The sequence below is a fragment of the Myxine glutinosa genome, chromosome 1 (genome assembly GCF_964187855.1).
Source record: "Myxine glutinosa chromosome 1, kmMyxGlut1.1, whole genome shotgun sequence".
Taxonomy (NCBI): Eukaryota; Metazoa; Chordata; class Myxini; order Myxiniformes; family Myxinidae; genus Myxine; species Myxine glutinosa.
Genome location: NC_136261.1, coordinates 111267542 through 111293097, shown reverse-complemented (window position 1 = coordinate 111293097; position 25556 = coordinate 111267542). Strand labels below are relative to the sequence as shown.

Here is a 25556-nt window from a genome sequence, read left to right as displayed (position 1 = left end):
AACCAATGATGTATATATTTCAACAAGGAGGCTCACTTTCATTTCATCACATGCAGTGTTATTTGTAAAAGTTTATGCATGCCTGCCTGCATAATAAATCTTACGCTTCCATGTAATAAGAATAATAATAATTAGTAATATAATACCGAGTGTTTAGACAATACTCAATAGTCAATACAAATGTGTTCTACTTGTGACTCGGCGCACCTCTCATATATCTAACAGTAACATGTACGCAACTACAAGGATGTAATATTGTAATGACAATATACCATCAGAACAGACAACATGTTGTTGTTGTTCAAGGAATATTATTAATATTATTGTCCAGCAATTTATGTATTTACGATTTTAGTCCAACTCCAATAGCTGATGATTTATTGGCATAAATGTGTTGCTCGATATTAATATTAATATTGTAGCGACCCATTGGTCCCCCAAGCGAGACCAGCAGCAGAATCGCCTTGCTCCAGCCGGTGACGTAACCTTGCTCCAGCCGGTGACGTAACTAGATCAATCACATGGGGGTTAAATGCATGTTCCAAGTGAGCTCCAATCGGTGGAGGCGTCGTGGTGCACCGGGCTAAGGCGGGCCACGATGACGTATCAACGATGAGATTCGAGAGCTGCAGCAAACTGCTAAAGGTTCGAACCCTCGATCCTGGGCCCCCGCAGGTGTTGCGCCGCGGAAAATGAGCCTTCAAGCTAAAGACGTCCGGACGGACGCCCCGGGCACCCGGGCCTCCACCCTTTTGAATCTAAACCAATTAATCAATAATTAATCACTGAAAAGCTAATTAATGCATTTGAAATCGTCCACCGTTCCTTGTCGTGACGTCACATTCAACCGACCGTAAAATGAAATGTTGTTGTTTTTTTGAAAGATATTTAAATAATCTCGTTGACCCTTAAGGACTTATATATATATATAAAACCCTTCGGTTTATAATTATATATAAAATCGATGGACCATCCACAGGGTAAAGGAAAGAATAAAAGAAAAAAATATCACTTCCCGTTCCAGATCCAGGAAGTTGACCCCCAGAGGAAGAAGAAGAAGAAGAAGAACCACCCCCCGGCTCGTCACTCGTCACTCGTCACTCGTCGTCCTCGGGCACACTGCAACTGTAAGTTGTAGGTGCAGGTAGTTGCACAGTCTCTGTGGTACGCTGCTTGTCGGTGAACATAGTTGCACAGTCGCTGTGGTGTGCTGCTTGTAGGTGTAGGTCGTTGCACAGTCTCTGTGGTATGCTGCTTGTAGGTGAAGGTAGTTGCACAGTCCTGTGGTATGCTGCTTGTAGGTGTACATAGTTGCACAGTCGCTGTGGTATGCTGCTTGTAGGTGTAGGTAGTTGCACAGTCTGTGTGGTATGCTGCTTGTAGGTGGAGGTAGTTGCACAGTCTCTGTGGTATACTGCTTGTAGGTGTAGGTAGTTGCATAGTCTCTGTGGGATGCTGCTTGTAGGTGCAGGTAGTTGCACAGTCTCTGTGGTACGCTGCTTGTAGGTGTAGGTAGTTGCACAGTCTCTGTGGTGCGCTGCTTGTTGGTTTCGGCAGTTGCACAGTCTCTGTGGTATGCTGCTTGTAGGTGAAGGTAGTTGCACAGTCTCTGTGGTACGCTGCTTGTAGGTGCAGGTAGTTGGACAGTCTCTGTGGTGCGCTGCTTGTAGGTGCAGGTAGTTGCACAGTCTCTGTGGTACGCTGCTTGTAGGTGCAGGTAGTTGCACAGTCTCTGTGGTGCGCTGCTTGTTGGTTTCGGCAGTTGCACAGTCTCTGTGGTACGCTGCTTGTAGGTGCAGGTAGTTGGACAGTCTCTGTGGTACGCTGCTTGTTGGTTTCGGCAGTTGCACAGTCTCTGTGGTACGTTGCTTGTTGGTGTAGGTAGTTGCACAGTCTCTGTGGTGCGCTGCTTGTTGGTTTCGGCAGTTGCACAGTCTCTGTCGTACGCTGCTTGTTGTTGTATCTAGTTGGACAGTCTCTGTGGTATGCTGCTTGAAGGTGGAGGTAGTTGGACAGTGTCTGTGGTATGCTGCTTGTTGGTGTACATAGCTGCACAGTCGCTGTGGTATGCTGGTTGTAGGTGTAGGTAGTTGCACAGTCGCTGTGGTATGCTGCTTGTAGGTGCAGGTAGTTGCACAGTCTCTGTGGTGCGCTGCTTGTAGGTGCAGGTAGTTGCACAGTCTCTGTGGTACGCTGCTTGTAGGTGCAGGTAGTTGCACAGTCTCTGTGGTGCACTGCTTGTTGGTTTCGGCAGTTGCACAGTCTCTGTGGTATGCTGCTTGTAGGTGCAGGTAGTTGGACAGTCTCTGTGGTACGCTGCTTGTTGGTTTCGGCAGTTGCACAGTCTCTGTGGTTTGTTGGTGTAGGTAGTTGCACAGTCTCTGTGTGGTGCGCTGCTTGTAGGTGCAGGTAGTTGCACAGTCTCTGTGGTACGCTGCTTGTAGGTGCAGGTAGTTGCACAGTCTCTGTGGTGCGCTGCTTGTTGGTTTCGGCAGTTGCACAGTCTCTGTGGTACGCTGCTTGTAGGTGCAGGTAGTTGGACAGTCTCTGTGGTACGCTGCTTGTTGGTTTCGGCAGTTGCACAGTCTCTGTGGTACGTTGCTTGTTGGTGTAGGTAGTTGCACAGTCTCTGTGGTGCGCTGCTTGTTGGTTTCGGCAGTTGCACAGTCTCTGTCGTACGCTGCTTGTTGTTGTATCTAGTTGGACAGTCTCTGTGGTATGCTGCTTGAAGGTGGAGGTAGTTGGACAGTGTCTGTGGTATGCTGCTTGTCGGTGTACATAGCTGCACAGTCGCTGTGGTATGCTGGTTGTAGGTGTAGGTAGTTGCACAGTCGCTGTGGTATGCTGCTTGTAGGTGCAGGTAGTTGCACAGTCTCTGTGGTGCGCTGCTTGTAGGTGCAGGTAGTTGCACAGTCTCTGTGGTACGCTGCTTGTAGGTGCAGGTAGTTGCACAGTCTCTGTGGTGCGCTGCTTGTTGGTTTCGGCAGTTGCACAGTCTCTGTGGTACGCTGCTTGTAGGTGCAGGTAGTTGGACAGTCTCTGTGGTACGCTGCTTGTTGGTTACGGCAGTTGCACAGTCTCTGTGGTACGTTGCTTGTTGGTGTAGGTAGTTGCACAGTCTCTGTGGTGCGCTGCTTGTTGGTTTCGGCAGTTGCACAGTCTCTGTCGTACGCTGCTTGTTGTTGTATCTAGTTGGACAGTCTCTGTGGTATGCTGCTTGGAGGTGGAGGTAGTTGGACAGTCTCTGTGGTATGCTGCTTGTCGGTGTACATAGTTGCACAGTCGCTGTGGTATGCTGCTTGTAGGTGTAGGTAGTTGCACAGTCGCTGTGGTATGCTGCTTGTAGGTGCAGGTAGTTGCACAGTCTCTGTGGTGCGCTGCTTGTTGGTTTCGGCAGTTGCACAGTCTCTGTGGTACACTGCTTGTAGGTGCAGGTAGTTGCACAGTCTCTGTGGTACGCTGCTTGTAGGTGCAGGTAGTTGCACAGTCTCTGTGGTGCGCTGCTTGTTGGTTTCGGCAGTTGCACAGTCTCTGTGGTATGCTGCTTGTAGGTGCAGGTAGTTGGACAGTCACTGTGGTACGCTGCTTGTTGGTTTCGGCAGTTGCACAGTCTCTGTCGTACGCTGCTTGTTGTTGTATCTAGTTGGACAGTCCCTGTGGTATGCTGCTTGGAGGTGGAGGTAGTTGGACAGTCTCTGTGGTATGCTGCTTGTCGGTGTACATAGTTGCACAGTCGCTGTGGTATGCTGCTTGTAGGTGTAGGTAGTTGCACAGTCGCTGTGGTATGCTGCTTGTAGGTGCAGGTAGTTGCACAGTCTCTGTGGTACGCTGCTTGTAGGTGCAGGTAGTTGCACAGTCTCTGTGGTGCGCTGCTTGTTGGTTTCGGCAGTTGCACAGTCTCTGTGGTACACTGCTTGTAGGTGCAGGTAGTTGCACAGTCTCTGTGGTACGCTGCTTGTAGGTGCAGGTAGTTGCACAGTCTCTGTGGTGCGCTGCTTGTTGGTTTCGGCAGTTGCACAGTCTCTGTGGTACGCTGCTTGTTCTTGTATCTAGTTGGACAGTCTCTGTGGTATGCTGCTTGGAGGTGGAGGTAGTTGCACAGTCGCTGTGGTATGCTGCTTGTTGGTGTACGTAGTTGCACAGTCGCTGTGGTATGCTGCTTGTATGTGTATGTAGTTGGACAGTCGCTGTGGCATGCTGCTTGTTGGTGTAGGTAGTTGCACATTCGCTGTGGTATTCTGCTTGTATGTGTAGGTAGTTGCACAGTCGCTGTGGTATGCTGCTTGTATGTGTAGGTAGTTGCACATTCGCTGTGGTATGCTGCTTGTATGTGTAGGTAGTTGTAGTGTCGCTGTGGTATGCTGCTTGTTGGTGTAGGTAGTTGCACAGTCGCTGTGGTATGCTCCTTGTATGTGTAGATTGTTGCACAGTCGCTGTGGTATGCTGCTTGTAGGTGTACGTAGTTGCACAGTCTCTGTGGGATGCTGCTTGTAGGTGTAGGTAGTTGCACAGTCTCTGTGGTATGCTGCTGGAAGGTGTAGGTAGTTGCACACTGCACAGTCTCTGTGGTATGCTGCTTGTAGGTGTACATAGTTGCACAGTCGCTGTGGTATACTGTTTGTAGGTGTAGGTAGTTGCACAGTCTCTGTGGTACGCTGCTTGTTGGTGTAGGTAGTTGCACAGTCGCTGTGGTATGCTCCTTGTATGTGTAGGTAGTTGCACAGTCGCTGTGGTATGCTCCTTGTATGTGTAGGTTGTTGCACAGTCGCTGTGGTATGCTGCTTGTAGGTGTACGTAGTTGCACAGTCTCTGTGGGATGCTGCTTGTATGTGTATGTAGTTGGACAGTCGCTGTGGCATGCTGCTTGTTGGTGTAGGTAGTTGCACATTCGCTGTGGTATGCTGCTTGTATGTGTAGGTAGTTGCACAGTCGCTGTGGTATGCTGCTTGTATGTGTAGGTAGTTGCACATTCGCTGTGGTATGCTGCTTGTATGTGTAGGTAGTTGCAGTGTCGCTGTGGTATGCTGCTTGTTGGTGTAGGTAGTTGCACAGTCTCTGTGGTATGCTGCTTGTAGGTGAAGGTAGTTGCACAGTCTCTGTGGTATTCTGCTTGGAGGTGTACATAGTTGCACAGTCGCTGTGGTATGCTGCTTGTTGGTGTAGGTAGTTGCACAGTCTCTGTGGTATGCTGCTTGTAGGTGAAGGTAGTTGCACAGTCTCTGTGGTATTCTGCTTGGAGGTGTACATAGTTGCACAGTCGCTGTGGTATGCTGCTTGTAGGTGTAGGTAGTTGCACAGTCGCTGTGGTATGCTGCTTGTAGGTGTACATAGTTGCACAGTCCCTGTGGTATGCTGCTTGTAGGTGTAGGTAGTTGCACAGTGTCTGTGGTATACTGCTTGTAGGTGTAGGTAGTTGCACAGTCTCTGGTATGCTGCTTGTAGGTGTAGGTAGTTGCAGTCCCTGTGGGATGCTGCTTGTAGGTGTATGTAGTTGGACAGTCGCTGTGATATGCTGCTTGTTGGTGTAGGTAGTTGCACAGTCTCTGTGGGATGCTGCTTGGAGTGCAGGTAGTTGGACAGTTTTTGTGATTTGGTGTTTGGAGATGTAGGTAGTTGGACAGTTTTTGGTGTTTGGAGATGTAGGTAGTTGGACTGTCGCTGGTATTGTAAAGTCATATCTGGATTTTGATCAAGTTTTATTTCTCAGGTGATATGATTGTTGCCTGCCCTTGCCTTCTCTCAGCTACAACACCTTTTATTATCTCTGGGCATGCATGGTGAGGGCTTTGGTCAGTTTGCTGTTTGGAAATGTTCACCCAGATTCGAACATGGCAGCAGGTCGCATGTAAAACTAGACCGGCACTCGGTAGAGCGCATACCCCTGCCAGGCTGAACAGTTTACGTTTTGTATCCACTGACAGGTCGGATCTAGACCTGGACCTGAACTCAAAGCTAATCGGCTTGTTCTTGTCACTTACCAAACTCATCCACCAAGTTTTGTCATAAATCATCCACACCTTTTTGAAATATGATGCTGCATATCTTTTGGTCCAATCACTCAATGGTGAAGAATCACTTTAAATTTTCAAAAATTCTCGTATCCGGATTCGTATCTTCACCAAAATCGAATCGATTCGACTTCATCACACACTCAACCTGTCCACAATTTTTTGTCCGAATCTGGCCACAAACTTTTGAGATATCCTGTTCACAAACAGATACAGACCTCCATCCACCTTCGATGGCAGAGGTAGAAAGTCCAAGCGAGGGTGTGCAACCAAGAAACTCATTTTGCAATAAATGTTCGTTTCCCATTAATCGTACACTTTCTAAAATCAAATCTCACCCCTCTCCTCCAAATCTTCCCCATAACCCCTCCCCTCCAAATCTTCCCCATCACCCATCCCTTTCAAATCTCCCCCCTTGCCCCTCCCTCCTAAACTACCCCCTCACCCCTCCCCTCCTAGACTCCTCCCTCACCCCTCCCCTCCAAATCTCCCCCATATCCCATCCCTTTCAAATCCCTCCCCTTGTCCCTTCCCTCCCAAACTCCCCCCTCGCCCCTCCCCTTCAAATCTCCCCACCCTCATTTCTTCTCAATTTCCGCCCTCTCACTCCCCCTCCTCAAAGCGTCCTCCCCGATTCTTCCCCCTTCCAACTCTCACCTCCATCTCCCCCAACCTTCTGCCTCGCTCTTCCCCCTCCTCAAATAACACCTCATTGTGCCTCACCCAATCACCATCAAACCTTTTGTCCGCCCCATCCTTCTCTTTCTCCGAGCTATTCTGAAATCTCTGACACACCTTCAACAGCTCTCCCTACCTCTTCCACCTCTTCCACATCTTACCCTGCCCCTCCTCCCCCCTGTTCTGTATCCGATGCTCCCCCTTCCTCTTCATTAACGGTATGGACCTCAAACATCCGGGGTCTTCGTTCAAACTTAACTGATCTCTCCATACAGGTTGCTTCTGTCAAACCAGACATGATCTGCTTAACAGAAACTTTCCTCCTTCATGATGTCTCTGATTCCTTAGTATCTCTCCCGGGTTACTCCCTCCTCCGGTATGATAGACCTGAGCCTCGTCCTGGAGGTGGGGTTGCTATCTTTATCAAAAACTCTCGTCCTCACTCGCCCTGCACTGTACTCTCTCCACCTCACCCCCAGGAATACCTCTGGCTACGGCTTCCCCTTTGCTCCCACCTCTTGTTCATATGTGTGTTGTACCGTCCACCAAACAGTGATGACTCCATCTACATCTCGCTGTCTGATAATATGGACCAACTTCTATCTACTCATCCCAACTCTCTCTTCCTCATATGTGGTGATTTCAACTGTCGTCATTCCAGTTGGCTGGGTGTGGGTACCTCCCTCACCAGCCATGGCTCCTCAGCAAAGGACGTCTGCGACTCACTGGGACTGACACAATCTGTCAATTTCCCGACCCGGATCTCAGTCAACGGAGCATCTTCTCTTCTCGACTTGGTACTGACTAACTTCCCTGAAAATGTCTGCTGCTCCTCTTCTGCACCAATCGGATCATCTGATCATGTCCTTGTTAAAGTGGACATCTCTCTGACCATTCTCGGGGAGCCTGCTCAGCGTCGACGAGTCTGGCATTTCACTCAGGCCAACTGGCACGGTCTTCAAGCAGCCATCAATCATCTGGACTGGTCTCCCATCTCTACCACCTCTGACATCAACTCATCCTGGGAATTCTTCCAAAGTAAATTGCTCTCCCTCATGCACAGATTTATCCCATCTCGTCTTCAGTTGTCATACCCTTCCTCCCGTCCATGGTACACGGAATCTTGTGGTGAGGCTGTTGCCCAGAAACAACTTGCCTTCGTCTCCTGGAAAGCAAATCCAACGGAAGGAAATCTCATTTCCTTTCACAAAGCCCGAAACAAGTGTGTGTCCACCCTCATGAGAGCCAGGAAACAATATCTCTCCGTTCTCAAGACCGAACTCTCTTATCTGTCTCCCTCTTCCAAAATCTGGTGGTGTCTGGTCAAATCCGTTTCTGGTGTTTGTTCCTCCTCCATCCCCTCCCTTACCTCAAACGGCTACACAGCTGACTCCGCACGTGAAAAAGCTGAATGCCTCAACTCTGTGTTTGCCTCTAAATCTTGTGTCCCAAACCCATCCCTCTCTGTACCCACCATACCCAGTCGTACCCAGCTGCTCCTGGACTCCGTGTCCTTTCCTCCTGACAAGGTGGAAAAGTTTGTCAACCCTCGACTCTGATTCTGCAACTGGACCCGACGGCATCAGCCCACGGGTCCTAAAATCCTGCTCTGCCGCTCTATCTCACCCTCTCTCTGTTCTCTTCACCCTCTCTTTTGCTCAAGGTCAACTGCCATCTGCTTGGAAATCGGCCAACATCACCGCTTTGCACAAAAAAGGTGCAAAAACAGATCCTAGCAACGACAGACCAATCAGCCTTCTCCCAATTATCAGCAAAGTCATGGAATCCATCATTGCTTCGGATATGAAATCTTTCCTCTTCTCCAATGGCTTGATCTCTGAGCATCAATTTGGTTTCAGACCAGGTCACGCTACTCTGGACATGCTGCTTCTGCTGTCTCAACAATGGATGGAGGTCCTCAATGCCAAACAGGAAATTAGAGCTGTCTCCCTCGACATATCACGTGCCTTCGATACGGTCTGGCACCCCGCTCTGCTCACCAAACTCTCCTCCTTTGGTATCCATGGAAATCTCCACGTATGGCTGGCTGACTTCCTCTCTAGTCATCGTCAACGTGTGGCCCTGAATGGGGTTCTCTCATCTCCTCTTCCTGTTCAGGCTGGAGTGCCCCAAGGCAGTGTTCTGGGCCCTGTGCTTTTTCTGGTCTTCATCAATGATCTCTCTGACTCACTTGAAAATCCTCTCTATCTTTTTGCTGATGACTCCACTCTCTGCCGCTCCATTGCTCTTCCCTCAGATCGGCAGTCTGCAGCCTCCTCACTCTCTGAAGACTTGGACAAAATCACAGACTGGTCAAACAAGTGGAACATGTCTTTCAATCCTGACAAATCCCACACTCTTACTATGTCTCTCCGAAAAGATCGACTGGACAACCCTCCCATCTACTTTCTCAACAATCCTCTCCAAGAAGTTCTGTCGCTCAAGCTTTTGGGTCTCACTATCTGCCATGATCTTTCTTGGGAAAACCACATTTCCAAGCTGGCCTCCAAAGCCAGTCGCCGACTGGGCATCCTCCGTCGTGCGAAGTCCTTCCTCGGCACACCTGAGCTCCTCACCACATACAAGGCTTTCATCCGCAGCTCAATGGAATACTGTTCTCCCCTATGGGCCGGGCCGGTGCTCTTGCCTCACACCTAGCTCGGCTTCACGCTGTTGAAACCAAAGCTTTCAGAATTATTGGAATCTCCCGCGATGAAGCTATCTCTGAGGGCCTTTCACTCACTCACCGCAAGCAGGTAGGTGGTCTTTCTGTCTTCTACCGACTCCTCTCCGGCCTTGCACCCCCAGCTCTCTCTGTGCTCTGTCCTCCAAATATTCCTACAGGTCGCACAAGATCTGCCAGCAACCCTCTGATGGTTAAACTGCCGAAATCTCGGCTCTCTGCTCACCTTCACTCTTTCATTCCTCTTTTCTCCCGCCTCTGGAACAAACTCCCTCACTCCCTTCAATCCCACTCCTCCCTCCAGGTCTTTAAAACAGCTGTTCACCACCATCTCTTATCTTCCCCCATCCAAAACCTTGATCTTTTCTACCCCCGCTAATTCACCCCAGATCCACCTTGTTTGAAATTCCAACTTCTTTCCTGGAAGTCCTGGCCGTGTCCATATGTTTTATACCTCTCCCACCCCCCCTCCCCCTTCCCATGCCCTCCTCCAAAGCCCTCGCCCTCTCTCAGATCTCTCGATGTCTCCATGTCTCTCGGTCCCTGCTCTCAAATGTTGTGATTGTGTCCTTCCCCCTCTCTCCCCATCTTGTCTACCGCTCCCGATGTTATATGTTTGTGTGTCGGTTTGTCTTTCTGTGTGATTAATGTTCGCTCTTTCACGAGCCTCGATCTTGCAAACAAACAAAAAATAAAAAATAAAAAAAAATACAGACCTCCATCCACCTTCGATGGCAGAGGTAGAAAGTCCAAGCGAGGGTGTGCAACCATTAATTGCTCTTTCTCGTTCTGTATGTTTTTGAACGGATAGAAATGTGTTTATCCAAAATGGTTGATGAAAAGTATACGATGGACCACACGACCCTGGATCACAGCTCAACGTTGGTGGGTGGGCATCGCGAAAATGCACCCTTCCCTTAGCTGGCTCACCCGAGAAGGTTCAGTGAGGCTGCCTCTGCTCAACCCCTACCCCATCTCACAGGATGTAAGGAGGAGTATGACCCGGAGGGAACTCTGCAGATGTGTGAAGTCACATGAGATCACCAGCCAAGGGAAGGGAAGAGATGGCCCCCAGTGCCACGATCCACCACCATGAGAGCAATACCCCTTGCCCTCAACATATCCACTGACCTTGGTCGTTGTGCTCACCCCAACCACTGACGGGAACCTCAAGAACCCATAAAATTCATGCTGGACCAAAGAGTAAAACTTCAAGAAAGGAATCCAGCAATTTAGAGAACACGACCCTGCACGTGATCCACTCTCACCCTCATGGATCTTTCGGTCCTACAATCGCCGGTCGAGACCTACCAAATCGCCCAAACGTCCAAACTCTATTCAAACATGACGGTCGGATCCACTAAAGGAACCCGCTTCGCTTTCCGTCTTGTGCGCAAGTGGTCAGGAGTACGCTGGCCCATCAAATGCAGACTGAATTCACGAGAACGGCACTCAGTATAGAGCATACCTCTGCCAGGTGGATAGTTTACGTTTTGTATCCCAGAGTAGACCAGAAAATCACAATACAGAATCACATTTAATCAAAATCATCCGTCCACAACTTTTGGAGATTTCCTGCTGTATCGTTTTTCCCATTAATCGTTTTTGTCGTTTTTGGCAAATCGTTTGTGAAACAAAATCGTTTTTGGCCCAATCTCCCATTGGTGACGAATCACTTTAAAAAATGTGACTCGTCGGATCCGGATCTTCAGCAAAATTGAATCGATTCTTCCTTGTCACACACACAACCTGTGCAATCTGTTTCGTCAAAATCCGTCCATAACTTTTTGAGATATCCTGCTATGTACCGTTTCTGACCCTATCTCTCAATGATGAAGGATCACGTAAAACATTCTCGTAGCCGAATCCGGATCTTTACCAAAATCTAATCATTTCGTCTTTGTCACATACACTACCTCACTGCCAAATTTTGTCCGAATCCGTCCACAACTTTTTGAGATATCGTGTTCACAAACAAACAAACAGGGGTAAAAACATAACCCCCATCCACCTTTGGTGGCGGAGGTAACAAAGAAAGAAAATTCTTCACGATTTGACCGAATCATTTACAAGTGCAATCTTAGACGAAAGTACTTTCACCGAGGATGGAGCGGGTCAAGACCCAATGCATGTAAAATATTTCATTGATAAGTTACATTGATTTGTTTTGCAATATTTGTCAACACATGTATTTAACTTTCATTGAAATCAATGGGAAATTCCCATAACAGGTGTATAACCACAATTGACGTTATTTACTTAGTTATTGACAATAATTTGCACCCCATGTCCACTCTTGATCCAATATTCCCCAATAACATCTCACAAGAACTGAATTGATTATCTTCCTCGTACGTTCAATAACAAGCAGGGCTCCACAAGAATTAATTTGAGCGTCCTTAAATAGGACAAGTTGATCGATTTGTGGGATAAATGTTACAAACCTGTATTTGTTCAAAGAACAATAATCAAAATACATTTATCGGAGTAAAAATAGTTATTCTCTTACATCAACAGCAACTTGATCAGGATTCCTTTCTTTTCAATGTGGAATATTTTGGGGGTTTTCCCACATCTCAGAATGAGGCATTCCTGGAAATCTCCTCTGAGGTTTCTCAGAAAGGTGAGTGTCCAGGTGTACCATTTGGTAGATGGAGGGGTACGGGGTAATGTTATTGTCGTGTCTGCCCTGTCGTGAACACCGCAGGGCGACACAGATGACCAAACGAGCTTTAACTCCAAGGCGTTCAAACCTATGGCGCACCTTCATTATACGCACGAGGGAAGAGTGGGTGGTGGGGCTGGGGGGGAGGGGGGGGGGAAGTCGGGGTCCACCAGCAGTCTTTGAACCTGCAACAATTAACTCAAACCGACACACAATTAAAATGTTCAAAATATACAGGTTTATTGAAAATAAATGCCAGCAACAAAAAAATTCACGTTAAACTAATATCCTAAATGGGACGTCCCCAGACAGACTCAAATACACACATAGGGAAATATAAAAGAACGAAAGTAAAAAATGTGTGTTTGTTTAGTGGGCACATAGCTCCGATCTGCTCTTAAACCTCGTTAGGAATCGTCCAAACCCCCGCGTCCTTGGCGGGAACAGCACGCTTTGTCGTGCAGCACGCGAGCAGGAACCAGGCCTCCGTGCACAGTTCACCCCTCTAGCTGTCGAGTGCGCAGCGAGCAGGCCGCGCCCGTTCACTCGTCTCTGCTCCACACAGCACCGCCGCCTCTCCGGTTCACTCGGCATGGCCCTCAGCCATCACAAAGCCACGGCCAAGCGTGCCAGAGTCCACAAGCCACGACCGCCTTTCCTCACGATCGTCAAAACCCAAAGTTACGGATATGAAATGCTGACTGCACAGCACCAATGCCCAACGCAAGAGAGCAAAAATGCCACCGTTCGCTATGATCTCCCGGGTGTAAGGGGCAGAAAATGTCGGAACAACGTCTTTTGTCTTCTAGAGGGACAGCAAAGAGGAAAAAATGTCGGGGAGAGCGTTATTTTAAACTCAATGCTCTGACTTCATCCGTGCCTACTCCACCAATCACTAATCCCATCTTAGCAGTCCTTGCGCCAATCAATCCCGGACCAATCACTGCTCTTCAGGGCGTCGCCTCCCGGACCTCCTGTGCCTGTGTGCTCACCAGGTCGGTGGTATCAGTGGTAGTTTTCAATGTCCTGCTTCCAGTTGGTTTTTATTTAGTGTTATAAATGCGTGATTGCCTGGCTATCTGTGTGTGTTGCTGGTGTCATAAGAAACAGAGGAAAATAACAGAGGCCATTACATACAAGGGATTAATTACCCATAGTCCTTCACCAATTAACATAACCCCACCCCTCGTGATGGGAACGAAAATACGCTCTTGCACGACATACGGTCTACCGGATCCCTACTTATGATACATGGGGCTTCTTCTTCTTCATGACAATCAGAGCACACTATCTATGCAAATCTACCTGGGCTAAGGTATTGCCTACTGCCCACCCTCCCCCCACAAACGTAACATTATTTTCAAAATAAACTTTTCAAGAATTTTACCAAAACAAATTTTTTTTAACACAATGTTGGGCTTCTGCCAATTTAGATGACCTTTTGACCTCTGTCGACAGAAATTAAATTTATTGCGAAGCTATTATTTTTCTACTTTGTGCTTATACAACTTATTTCGCACGAAGATTGTTAATAAAGGAGTATAAGTTGTGGGTGGAATGGTGCCAAACTTCATTTCCTCTACTCCTGAAAAAGGAGACGTCTTAAGACTCGATCCCGGTATTTTTAAAATATCTATATATATATATTGTTACGGGTCGCGGACAAGATGTTACTTTGGGCCGAGCGGATGGTCAACCGCGACCGTTACAGGATCCCCGATTGGCCCGACTTCCTGAACGTTGACCAGATCGCGCCACAGGTATTCAATCGGGAAACCTCTAAAGCGACCGAATGTAAAGAGGAAGAGAGAAGAAAACAGAGTACGGAGGAATAACAGGATTTATTATACACACAAGCAAAAAGAAAGCAGTCACGTTTATTTACAACACATAAGACGCAGGTGACACAGTGCAAATACTAGCTTACCTACAGTCTTAATTAACCCAGGACAGAACAAACAAAAGACAGACTCACGCGGGGAATGACAGGAATGGCAGGAGGTGGATGGCTGGAGGTGAACGCTTGGTGGAGCCAACGCGGAGCTTGGTGGAGCCTTGGTGGAGGTGAACGCTTGGTGGAGCCAACGCGGAGCTTGGTGGAGCCTTGGTGGAGGTGAACGCTTGGTGGAGCCAACACAGAGCTTGGTGGAGCCTTGGTGGAGGTGAACGCTTGGTGGAGCCAACACGGAACTTGGTGGAGCCTTGGTGGAGGTGAACGCTTGGTGGAGCCAACGTGGAGCTTGGTGGAGCCTTGGTGGAGGTGAACGCTTGGTGGAGCCAACGCGGAGCTTGGTGGAGGGTTGGTGTGACGGGTTCTCTCTCCTTCCCTCACAAGCTTCAGGACTCTTTCTCTCTCTTTCTTAGTCCCACCCAGTCCAACAACTTCCTCTCTTGCTTAGTCCAACTCAAGGCCTTCCTGTCTTCTGATCTCCTCCCTCCTCGACTCTACTCAAAGCGCATCTCTTTTCGGAAACGCCCCGCCGTGGGTTATATAGGCCCCGCCCCTCAACCTTTGCGAACCTCCCCCAAACGTTCTCTCTCCGCCCTCTCAAGCCAAACCCCTTGTTCATGGTTGGTCGAGTGGGGCTGGCTCACTCCTCCCCTCTATGACGAGGTGGAGGCACGCCTTTCTTCCCCAACCCTGCCTCGTGGTCAATGGCGGATGAAGGGAAAACCGCCCAAAATGCAGTTGGCAATTGGAAGGGAGGTAATTGGCAATGGGAATGGAAGTTTTGGGAGTGGGAATGAAGGGAATCTATCTCTTTCACTGGTGCAATGGAGTATTTCTATTAATGGGAGACACAGCCTTACCCTAAAACACAGAATTGAAGGAGCTGTGCTCCAACGCGAGTTGAAAGAATTGACGCGACCAAAGATGGAAATTCGTCCGAGTAGGTTTAATAAATGTATCACACTCGGGTACTCTCAAAAGCCCGTTTATCGGGCAGCAATATATATACACATTTATGTCGGGAAGTTTGTTCCCAATCGTGAAGTTCCCAAATCCGCTTCCGGTCCCTCGAGCGACGGGGCTTGCTTTGATCTCTCCACGGCATCAAAGTTTGAGTGTTTTCCCGTTCGTTTCTTTGTCAAATTTCCGCTGCGTATTTTGTTGTGTATGTGTTATTGTGTGTTTCTATTTGGTTTTGGTTTTGTAGTTGTTGCAAATTTGTGTGTAATTAGTCGTTTCTTTGTCCGCGCCTCGTGCGGCCTGGTGTCTCGTGCGGCCTCCTCGTCTCGACTTGTGCCCCGCCCCCTATATTCTCGTTTGTTCTTTCACCTCTGCTCCTGCTTTCTCAAATCCACGTTCTCACTTAGAGACTTTTCCCAGATTGTTTTCATGGTTTTGTTGAAATATTTCTTTAAATATGTTTAAACCGCAGCGGTGATCCCCCCCCCCCCCCCCCCCCAGGATTTCCATGTTTTAAACGTTTCCCAGTGTGTACCCTGGATAAGAATAGGTACGCCGTATCCCTGCGTGTCGTAGGAGGCGACTAAGTGGGTTGGCGTCGGGAAAGGCATCCGGCCATAAAAAAAAAAAAACATTGCCTCAAAAAGAGAACCATGACAATTACAACTACATGTGGGCAGGGTACAGCCCGAAGTGGAGATCGGTTTCTGAGGTTTGGGACATGGAATGTAGGGACAATGACAGGGAGATCAGGAGAAGTGGTGGAAGTATTGGTCAGAAGAAGAGTGGACATATGTTGTGTGCAAGAGACGAGATGGAAGGGAAGTGGTGTGAGAATGGTGAAGGGTAGGCAGGGACAGAAATACAAGTTTGTGTGGCAAGGGTGCCTGGAGGGCATGAATGGTGTTGGTGTCCTGTTTTCTGAGGAGTTTGTAGACAGTGTGGTGAGTGTGACTAGAGTGAGTGATAGGTTGATGATGGTGAAAATGATGATTGGAAAGCTCTTGGTGAACGTCATCTCGGGATATGCTCCGCAGGTTGGTCGGAGCGATGAAGAGAAGGACATGTTCTGGTGTGCGATAGAGAAGCTGATGGAAAACGTGAAAGATGAGGAAGTTGTTGTGGTAGGAGGAGACCTAAATGGACATGTGGGAAGGAGTATGGATGGTTTTGAAGGAGTTCATGGGGGTTACGGATATGGTGTGAGAAATGGAGAAGGTGAAAGGATTTTGGAGTTTGCTGATGGAGCTGATTTGTTGATTTGTAATACTCAGTTCCAGAAAGAGGATAATAAGCTTGTTACATACACGTCAGGTGGGTCGACGACAACCGTTGACTACCTGATGGTGCGTAGGCGAGATAGGGGGCACCTCCGAGACACAAAGGTGATCCCGGGGGAGGAGGCTGTTTCACAGCACCACTTGGTTGTCTGCGACGTAAGGGTGAAAGGTGCGAGGAGAGCTCGGCGGGTGAAGTACCAACCGAGAATGAAGGTGTGGAGGTTGAAAGAGGTGACAGTAAGGGAGGCATTAAAAGAGAGGCTGAGTAGGGTCGAGGATGATGTGGTTGAGCTTGAAAGTGGTTGGATGTCAATGAAAGCTAGTCTGTTGGGAGCCGTTGGTGAGGTATGTGGATGGACAAAAGGACCACCAAGGCACTCGGAAACATGGTGGTGGGATGATGAAGTTGGAAAGACGATTGACAAGAAGAGGAAGAAGTTCAAGGAGTGGCAGAAGGCGAAGGGTACGGGAGCAGAAACAGCTGAGCATGAAAGTTATAAGGCAGCCAGGAAGGCTGCAAAGAAAGAGGTAGCAAAGGCGCAGGAGGCATGTAGGAAAATGTTCGGAGAACGCTTGGATTCGGAAGAGGGTCAGAGAGCGGTATTCAGGATTGCAAAGCAGATAGCGAAAGAGAGGTGTGATGTGATGGGGGTGAGCTGCTTGAAGGATGAAGTGGGACAAATCGTTGTCGACCCAGATGGAATTAAAGGAAGATGGAAAAGATATATGGAAATGCTGTTGAATACAGAGAATGAATGGGATGGCAACATAGAGAGTAACCCAGTTTTAGGACCGGCAGAGAAGATAACTGAGAAGGAAGTTGAGGAAGCGATAAAAGCAATGAAGGGTAGAAAAGCGGGAGGGCCGACGGGAGTTGTGGGAGATATGTTGAAGGCAGCAGGAAGTTGGGGTGTGAAGAGAATGACAGAGATCTGTAATCTGGTGGTGAAAGAAGGCCGCATTCCAGTGGATTGGGAACTGAGTACCCTCGTCCCTCTATACAAGGGGAAATGTGACCCTCTGGAGTGTGGCTCGTACCGAGCGATAAAGTTATTGGAGCATGGAATGAAGGTATTGGAAAGGGTGTTGTAGAGGAGGATAAGGAAGAAAGTGAAGATCGACGAAATGCAGTTTGGATTTATGCCAGGAAGAGGAACGACAGACGCGCTTTTCATTGTGAGGCAGTTGCAGGAGAAGTACATGGAGAAGAGGAAGAAGTTGTTTCTTGGGTTTGTTGATCTGGAGAAAGCATTCGATCGGGTTCCACGCAAAGTATTGACATGGGCATTGAGGAAGTTAGGAGTGGAGGAATGGTTGATCAGAGTAGTGATGGCAATGTACAAAAGAGCACGCACAGCTGTAAGGACAAAGGACGGGAACAGTGGTGAGTTTGAGGTGAAGGTGGGAGTGCATCAGGGGTCGGTACTAAGTCCACTACTATTTGTAGCTGTGATGGAGGTGCTGGCTCAGAACGTAAAGGAGGGTTTACCGTGGGAGTTGTTGTATGCAGATGATCTGGTGTTGATTGCGGAAAGTATGGATGGACTGAAGGAAAAGATGAACACGTGGAAGGAATGTATGGAGACAAAAGGTCTGAAGGTGAATATCGGAAAGACGAAGGTGATGGCAAGTGGTAAAGCATGTGGTGAGGTGGAAAGAACTGGGAAGTGGCCCTGTGCTGTGTGTAGGAAGGGTGTCGGAGTGAACTCCATTCAGTGTACAATGTGCGCTGAGTGGGTTCATCAAAAATGTAGTGGTCTGAGAGGGTCATTAACCAGTGTGGCAGCTACATTCAAATGTAAGGTGTGCACAGAGGGAGCTGCAGATGGAGGAAATGTTGAGTTGGATCTTGGAGATGGCGTGAAGCTGGAAGGTGTGAAAACATTTTGCTACCTCGGAGACATGCTGAATGGAGAAGGTGGATCAGACTCGGCAACGGTTGCTCGAGTGAGATGTGCATGGAAGAAGTTTCGGGAATTGAGTGGCGTGCTGATGATGAGGGGAGTGTCGTTGAAGCTGAAGGGAAAGGTGTATGCTGCATGTGTGAGAAGTGTTATGATTTATGGGAGCGAGACATGGGTAATGAACATAGAGCAGCAACGAAGGTTGGAAAGGGTGGAAATGCGAATGGTTCGACGGATGTGCGGAGTATCGTTGAGAGAGAGGAAGACAAATGATAAATTGCGAAAGATGATGGGAATAGAGCCTGTGATTGATGCTGTGAAGAGGAACAGGTTGAGATGGTTTGGTCATGTGTTGAGGAAGGATGAAAGTGACTGGTTGAGAAGAGTGATGGGAATGAATGTAGAAGGAAGTAGAAGACGGGGAAGACTGAGAAAGACTTGGCTAAAGATGGTGGAAGAAGAAATGCGGGCAAGGGGGTTAACAAGGAGAGATGCAGAAAATAGGGCAAAATGGAGAAGATTGTCATGGGGACCGCAAGGCTAACCCCCGCTCTAGCAGGGAAAATGGCCTTTAAAATGCATGTTGTGTTGTTGTTGTATGTCGGGAAGTTTGCCCGGCAAAAGCTATACCGGGCATGCCCGGGTATCAAGGGCGAGCCTTGGAAAGGCGAGTCTGGACCTGCCCGGGCGTGTTTGGCTGCGGCCTGGCAAGTCGAGGCTGGGCGTGCCCGGGCGCTCTGGACGAGCACTGGAAAGGCGATAGCGGGCATGCCCGGACGCTCTGGGCGAGCCCTGGAAAGGCGATAGCGGGCATGCCCGGACGCTCTGGGCGAGCCCTGGAAAGGCGATAGCGGGCATGCCCGGACGCTCTGGGCGAGCCCTGGAAAGGCGATAGCGGGCATGCCCGGACGCTCTGGGCGAGCCCTGGAAAGGCGAGAGCGGGCATGCCCGGGAAAGACGAGACCGGGCGTGCCCGGGAGGTTCGGGCGTGCCCGGGAACAGTGAGTCCGGGCATGCCCGGGAGAGGCGCGTCTGGCCGTGTTCTGGCCGGTGCAAGGCGAATGTGTGCATCCAGCGGTAACCGCTACAGAATAAGATATAACTATCGAACAGGGGTATTCTATTATTGGCTGACGTGTATGCTTGTGGACTAGTTATGGGACGCCCTTTTGACCTTTACACAGCTCCGGCGGAGGCAGGAGGCGCAGAATAACAATAATAATAATAATGATAAAGCACACAATCAAAAAAAAATACAGTCCTCATATCCGCAACAATATATATAAAACATCTTTCATGATGACAGAGTATTGTGATGCAGTTTCTGATTCAGGAGACCTTAAATCACCAGAAACCATTTAAAAACATTTTATGTGCACAACTTCATGTTGTTGGACTTAAATTATCTAACTTAAATTATATTATCTTAAATAACTTAAATTATCTAAAATATATGCATCTGGCAACTGGACTATGAAATGTTTTTCCCAGAATGCTTTGCCTCCATTCCCTTTGGATTTCCTCTCATCAAAACACAGTTAAATAGTTTATTCAGGACCTGAACCCCATGTTCACCGAGGCAGGTCCATACTTCACTCATATCTCCTCAGGTCCTCCTGATTTGCTAATTTTTATCACTCTTAAATCGGCTGTCTTGTCTTGCAGTACTTTTTTGTATAAATCAAAGATTCCAGGAGCAGCGTTTGAAAAGGAGTAGGTCAGTGAGTGTTGGTACACAGTTGAAATCCCACATCCAATCTTCCTTGTCTGACATTTAAATCGTTGCGATCCATCTTTGCCATGAGGATGTGATGAGGAATATAAAGAGATTTATGCTCAGTTGGAAACTTCAGGTTAACTTTCCCCACCAAGTGAAGTTAGAATTTGTCCTATCAAGGCAAAATCTTCTTCATGGTCGTGTCAACAACATGCATTTTAAAGGCCATTTTCCCTGCTAGAGCGGGGGTTAGCCTTGCAGTCCCCATGACAATCTTCTCCATTTTGCCCTATTTTCTGCATCTCTCCTTGTTAACCCCCTTGCCCGCATTTCTTCTTCCACCATCTTTAGCCAAGTCTTTCTCGGTCTTCCCCGTCCTCTGCTTCCTTCTACATTCATTTCCATCACTCTTCTCAACCAGTCACTTTCATCCTTCCTCAACACATGACCAAACCATCTCAACCTGTTCCTCTTCACAGCATCAATCACAGGCTCTATTCCCATCATCTTTCGCAATTCATCATTTGTCTTCCTCTCTCTCACCGATACTCCGCACATCCGTCGAACCATTCGCATTTCCACTCTTTCCAACCTTCGTTGCTGCTCGACGTTCATTACCCATGTCTCGCTCCCATAAATCACAACACTTCTCACACATGCAGCATACACCTTTCCCTTCAGCTTCAACGACACTCCCCTCATCATCAGCACGCCACTCAGTTCCCGAAACTTCTTCCATGCACATCTCACTCGAGCAACCGTTGCCGAGTCTGACCCACCTTCTCCATTCAGCATGTCTCCGAGGTAGCAAAATGTTTTCACACCTTCCAGCTTCACGCCGTCTCCAAGATCCAACTCAACATTTCCTCCATCTGCAGCTCCCTCTGTGCACACCTTACATTTGAATGTAGCTGCCACACTGGTTAATGACCCTCTCAGACCACTACATTTTTGATGAACCCACTCAGCGCACATTGTACATTGAATGGAGTTCACTCCGACACCCTTCCTACACACAGCACAGGGCCACTTCCCAGTTCTTTCCACCTCACCACATGCTTTACCACTTGCCATCACCTTCGTCTTTCCGATATTCACCTTCAGACCTTTTGTCTCCATACATTCCTTCCACGTGTTCATCTTTTCCTTCAGTCCATCCATACTTTCCGCAATCAACACCAGATCATCTGCATACAACAACTCCCATGGTAAACCCTCCTTTACGTTCTGAGCCAGCACCTCCATCACAGCTACAAATAGTAGTGGACTTAGTACCGACCCCTGATGCACTCCCACCTTCACCTCAAACTCACCACTGTTCCCGTCCTTCGTCCTTACAGCTGTGCGGCTCTTTTGTACATTGCCATCACTACTCTGATCAACTATTCCTCCACTCCTAACATCCTCAATGCCCATGTCAATACTTTGCGTGGAACCCGATCGAATGCTTTCTCCAGATCAACAAACCCAAGAAACAACTTCTTCCTCTTCTCCATGTACTTCTCCTGCAACTGCCTCACAATGAAAAGCGCGTCTGTCGTTCCTCTTCCTGGCATGAATCCAAACTGCATTTCGTCGATCTTCACTTTCTTCCTTATCCTCCTCTACAACACCCTTTCCAATACCTTCATTCCATGCTCCAATAACTTTTTCGCTCGGTACGAGCCACACTCCAGAGGGTCACCTTTCCCCTTGTATAGAGGGACGAAGGTACTCAGTTCCCAATCCACTGGAATGCAGCCTTCTTTCACCACCAGATTACAGATCTCTGTCATTCTCTTCACACCCCAACTTCCTGCTGCCTTCAACATATCTCCCACAACTCCCGTCGGCCCTCCGGCTTTTCTACCCTTCATTGCTTTTATCGCTTCCTCAACTTCCTTCTCAGTTATCTTCTCTGCCGGTCCTAAAACTGGGTTACTCTCTATGTTGCCATCCCATTCATTCTCTGTATTCAACAGCATTTCCATATATCTTTTCCATCTTCCTTTATTTCCATCTGGGTCGACAACGATTTGTCCCACTTCATCCTTCAAGCAACTCACCCCCATCACATCACACCTCTCTTTCGCCATCTGCTTTGCAATCCTGAATACTGCTTTCTGACCCTCTTCCGAATCCAAGCGTTCTCCGAACATTTTCCTACATGCCTCCTGCGCCTTTGCTACCTCTTTCTTTGCAGCCTTCCTGGCTGCCTTATAACTTTCATGCTCTGCTGTTTCTGCTCCCGTACCCTTTGCCTTCTGCCACTCCTTGAACTTCTTCCTCTTCTCGTCAATCCTCTTTCCAACTTCATCATCCCACTTCCAAAATGTTACTTCCAAATGTGCCCTTGGTCCAAACAATCGGCCCTCCAACATGGCCGTCTCATTACTTCCGGCTGTTTCAAAAGAGAGGCTTCATCGGCTCTCCAGATTGTATTTTTCACTCCGTGGGCAGCTGCGACCGGGCATAAATTTGACGAACTGACTTGTTGCAAAGGTGGCATCCTTTGACGGTGCCACGTTGAAAGTCACCGGGGATGGGGGGTTCGGGTCCGGGTTCAGGCTGAAGGCTAGCCCAATAGGAGTGGTCGGCGTTTGCCCAATGATTATGGTTCAAAAATATCGTAAACGTATCGATTGCATACGTTTGATTTGACAATAATTGATTGTCCTTTCTACAGGGGAAGAAGAGGTGAACAATCCAACCCATCCCGACTTTGTCCCGTCACCGTTTCTGCAGCCAGCTGACACAAGTGGACGTGCCGACCAATCTGCCGAGAAGATGCAACGCTGCGGGGGAGCATCCAGGCGGTCAAGTGCTTGTGGTGAGTGTTCTTTGTCACAATTTTAAGGAATGCAGACACGGCACTATGGCTCAGATTAGGCAGTGGCTCAGATTAGCTACAATAATTATGGTAAATTAAAGTGACCTGAAAAAATAACTCTTAGATGCCATTTCCTGGCACTTCGAGGCACACTCTGCAATACAATATTATTATTGGGTTTGTTGGCATGTAGGTATATTAATAGTGCTTTGAATGTCACGAAACAAATGTCAGTGATTGTGACCTTGGCAATGTGGGTGTCGGTGGATTATAGTCAGATTATAATATTGCTTGGGTTTCAGGCCAATACGCAGCTACGTTGTCCCGAGGGCCGAACGGCCGAGGTCAATATTCCGCCCTCGGGACAGCATAACGCGCATTGGCCAAAAACTCGAACAATATTTCCATTCTTATTATGATGGATGAAGGCAATGGTAATGGCTCCAATAATCGCAGACAAGCCTAAACTGCGCCACTCCCTTGTGGGAGTAGGCCTACATGACATGTATATGTGGTCGTGCACAGGCCACGCCCACGCGTGGCCAATATTTAGGGTGAATGTTGTTCGTATGGCGGCCATAGGCCATATTTTAAAACTTCGTTGCACCCACCCCCACCTTGTGTAAACCGACATCCCCAAGAATTTCATTAAGTGCACCCATTTGGACCACATTAGGAGGGTTGTCAAGTTGTCGCGGTGTGCGGGGGTTTACGACAATGCGATTAATGTCTGCCGGTGTCAGGGTCCAAACGCGTTTTCTTGAATTCTTAAAATCACACATCACTCTGCCAATAATGGACATAGAGGGTCGTGTGAGGTGTCAAAATGATCAGAGTACTTCCATACAATATGGAAGCTGCAACCCAGCTGTCGGTGACATCTGCGGTTACCTCTGGGTCAAGAAATCTGTAAAAATGGTGAAATGTATATTTTGTCTTACATTTTGATACATCATAAATTGTCTTCATAACACAGAGAATAACGAAGGTATTGGTTTAATGTGTACTCTAAAAGTTTCCCAGTACACTGTGCAAAATAATGATACCACACAAATATATCTGATATTAATATTTCTGAGTTTAATACCGCAAAACCGAAGTGTACCCCCTTATTTTCTTCATGGTATATGCAATATGCATACAACATAAGTTTGGATACAGTCGATGTGATATTGGCAATTACTTCAGGTATAACATCGAGATAAATATCATGATTTTCGCGACTGCATTGCACATTATCAAGACTAAAGAGACCTGAATTAAAGATGCCTTAGATTATTTTGGCCACCTGTGGAATAATACACACAAACACAAAAATACACCATAAATGTTTCATTTGGAGATACAAATGTGTTTCATAATACTAAATGTTTGTCCAACAAAATCAGAATTCACTTGAATGTCCATCATATTTTCTATTCAGTTGAATGCCCATCATGTTCATGATTTAACTGAGATGTCGAGCAAAATAAAAGTTCACTTGAATGTCCATCTTGGTAACTATCCATTTTAATGTCTATCATGTTCACAATTCACTTAAATGTCCACCATACGGTAATTACAATGCATCTGAAAGTCCATCGGTTAGTCGAATCATCTGCTTCTGAATCAGATGTCTCATCACCAGCCAGAGAGTTTGCCGGCTTTGTGCATCTTGGTCCGCATTTACATGCACCAATGCATGGAGACGGACATGCTTTTACACGAGCATCTTGACGATGCACAACTTCTCTGGCATCCACAGCTTATTAACTGGCGGCAGGCATCTGGTACAGGTACGAGGCTCATTAGCTTTGGTACTAACTTCGCGCCATCGATGTGCTATCCACATTCCTCTGGTGGAGGAAGGTCAGGATATGCCTGTCCTGCATGTGTCCAGATCAGGGCTCGATAGGTAGCTCGCATGATGTCAAATGTCAGGGCATCTTTTGTTGGCGGTCGGTAGTCATTTTCTGAATGTTGCCAAATGATATTTCAGGATAAATGATGCAACATTCCCTGAAATATTGTTGTCGTCCTTGTCTTCCTTTCAGGTTGGGCAAGAACAGTGCTGTGGTGAAGTAGCTTGAATGGAGGCCTGATCTCGATTACCTTCGGGGTGATTGATTCGTTTTGGCAGTGCCAGGACCGGTGATGTCCTGGCACCACCTTGCCTGGTGTTCATGCTCATCCACCGATGGAAATGGAAAAATGAAATCCACCTCATTCAGCGGTTTTATACATCATGAATACGTCGAACGTCGATGTTATGATTGTTGCTTGACGTGTGATTCTTGAACAGCGGTTGTTCAAAACATTTTCGTCTTCAAGAAGAATCGAGGAAAAAAGGCATTAACCGAACTGTTACCTTTTCGCTCCGTTACCTTCAAAGTTATAAATGCTTGGGCAATGGGCATTCCGCCCGCCCGCCCGTGTCCATTTTTCTTGTGCTCCCCCCATAGTGTTCCGTCTTCCCCAATATGGTCGCTCCATTGACGAAGGGTCATTTGTTACAGCCTTGTGAAATAGTTTTAAAGCTGCAGTCATTGCAAACAAAATAATTGTACCTTTAACATTTCCCAATGAGAGAGAGCAAAGATTATTCATGAAAAAAGAAATCATTTGTGCAGAGAATGATCAGTTTTTGTTTTTACTCGTATAATAACGTTCTCAGTGACGCAATGAATGTGACATGTGACATGTGACATGGATATGGATATCACCCCAGGTATTTTCTATATGTGGTGTTTGCATTTTGTGAAGAGCTTTACATGAATGAACGAATGAATGATCGAATGATCAATAAATTAGAATTTATTCGAGAATGCCTCCACATATAAAATGGCAAAAGGAAAAGTAGTGTTTCAGGTTATTGGATGAATGTGCAATTGAACGTGAAATAAATCAAAAAATGTAAAAATA

At 47.6% G+C, this 25556-nt stretch overlaps 1 long non-coding RNA gene across 1 annotated transcript; it reads left to right on the top strand.

Annotated features, from left to right (window-relative positions):
• The first annotated feature begins 1057 nt into the window (after positions 1–1057).
• On the top strand, positions 1058–25556 carry LOC137436274 (uncharacterized). The gene is made up of 3 exons (XR_013623094.1): positions 1058–1127; positions 22512–22655; positions 24689–25556. It is a non-coding gene; the product is annotated as an uncharacterized LOC137436274 (long non-coding RNA).